A 2,051-nucleotide genomic window follows, 5' to 3' on the forward strand; every position below is an offset into this window, starting at 1 on the left:
ATTCCTGCGGATGACGCACCTCAGAGATGGGACCCTGCAATTGGCCTTGTACTGTGTTCCAGTCGGTACTCTGGATCCAGCCTCCCAATCCCAGCTTTTTACCTTCAACCTGAGTGTACTCGTGGACCATCACCCCCAGCACCTCCCCTAAAATGTCACAATCCACCGATATCAGGGCGTCCCCTTCTGCAATGCTCAAACCCTCCCTGTCTTCCTTGCGGGCCTCTGGGATCACATGGGTGACCACCACGCCAACGGATTCCCCAAGCTGGGAAACTGGCTGAGCTCTGAAGCTGAGGGCGGCTAAATACTATTTGCAGATGATAAATACTTCTTTGTTTATCAGAGAGGGCTTCCCGAAACAGCTCATCTAAAACACCTCCCCATCGCTATCCCCTCCCCCGACTTATTTTCCCACGTAGTATTTACCACTGGCTGTCATTTCCTTGTGGGTCTGTTCATTGTCTCTCTTCTAGACACACAGGGTTTGCATCTGGTTTTGCTCTCCTTTGTGTCCCCCATACACTAGCCATGCCTGGTCCAGGGTACATATGTTAGGGGAAACACTGACTGAAACCTCCAGCCCTGGCCAGGCAAGATAGTAGCCACTTGCATGAGTTATTGTAACAACAGGAGGTCCTGGTAAGAAACACGGAACTGACAAGTCAACACCAGCTAGAAGAATTTGGAAAAGGTCAAAAGGAGACAGGAGATGCCAGTCCATATGTTCTCCCAGAATTCTTCTCACTGGAATCCGTCTTGGCTGAGCGATGTGTGCACCACCAGGAAGGACCTTGAGTCAGAATGATTGGCCAGAGACAACCCAGAAACTAATCCCATCACCATAAAACCCGAGACTGCAAGCCATGTAGCAGAGCAGTCCTCCTGGCTTCCCTTACCTTCCTGCTCTCCACCTGGGTGCCCCCTCCCAATAAAGTCTCCTGCTTTGTCAGCACATGTCTCCTCGGACAATTCATTTCCGAGTGTTAGACAAGAGCCCACTCTCAGGCCCTGGAAGGGGTCCCCCTTCCTGCAACAGATACTTAGTAAAAAGTTGTTGAATGAATACCAGCCACGGGACTGGGGGCCTGAGCTGCTGGGGGACAATGGGAGAGGCAGCTGTTTAGGTCTGACACAGCGGCTCCCATCCCACCTGCCAATCAGACTCACTGCTGCGAGGGTGTGGGTCCTTGGGGCTGCCACTTGACCGCCTTGACTCTTATTTTTATACAATAACATCTCACCTTTATTGAGCATGGCTCCATACCGGGCTCTCTTCCGAGTGCCTTGTGTGGGTGATATTTAATCCTCACGACGATCCTGTGAGCTGGGCACCAATCGTGTCCCCATTTACAGATATGGAGACTGAGGCACAGGCATGTGAAAGCTTGCCTGAGACCATACAGCTAGTGAGTGGAAAAACTGGGATTTGAACCCAGGTGGCTCTGGCTCTAGAACCCCTGGGTGCTAGAGTGTTTCCCGCTGTACTAGAATCGGAAGGCATTGGCCCAAGTCATACAGCTCCTTTTGGAGAAGCTGGGCTAGAACTCAGGTATCCTGACTCCAGGATGGGACTCCTTTCATAACCTCAGGCAGCATGGGAAGGGCTGGGGGTTGAGAGTCAGCCCGACCTGGATTCAAATCCTTCTCCAGCCAACCATTCGGCAGCTGACTCCAGTCCTGCTGGGCCCAGTGGCTTGGGAGCCGAGTACCTGCCCTGATAGCACTGAGCACTGAGGAAGAGAGCAGGGCCACCTGGGTCCCCACATGTCAACTTCTTGCCTTTTGAGTCTTACCAGAAAGAGCTGCCAGTCTCAACAACCAAGAATTCCCAATCTCCCTGCCCTCAGCTTCTGAGACTTGCGGTCCAGAGTTGACAGTGGCTTATCTGGGTGATGTCAGAATTGCAGCCATCTGCGTCTTAGCTCCCCAGGCTTGGAGCACCTGCTTGCCTATGAATTTTGAAGCCATGGGTTATGGGGGAGGACTTTATAAATTTGCAGAGGATCCTCCCTAGCTGTGGGCCCAGCACTACCTGTCTCCTGGGCCTG

At 52.5% G+C, this 2,051-nt stretch overlaps 1 pseudogene; it reads right to left on the reverse strand.

Annotated features, from left to right (window-relative positions):
* LOC103068613 (acylphosphatase-1 pseudogene) overlaps positions 1-1,257 on the reverse strand; it is a 1,552-nt pseudogene extending 295 nt beyond the window's left edge.
* Positions 1,258-2,051: the final 794 nt, after the last annotated feature.

This window comes from Lipotes vexillifer, unplaced genomic scaffold (genome assembly GCF_000442215.2).
Source record: "Lipotes vexillifer unplaced genomic scaffold, Lipotes_vexillifer_v1.1 scaffold213, whole genome shotgun sequence".
Taxonomy (NCBI): Eukaryota; Metazoa; Chordata; class Mammalia; order Artiodactyla; family Lipotidae; genus Lipotes; species Lipotes vexillifer.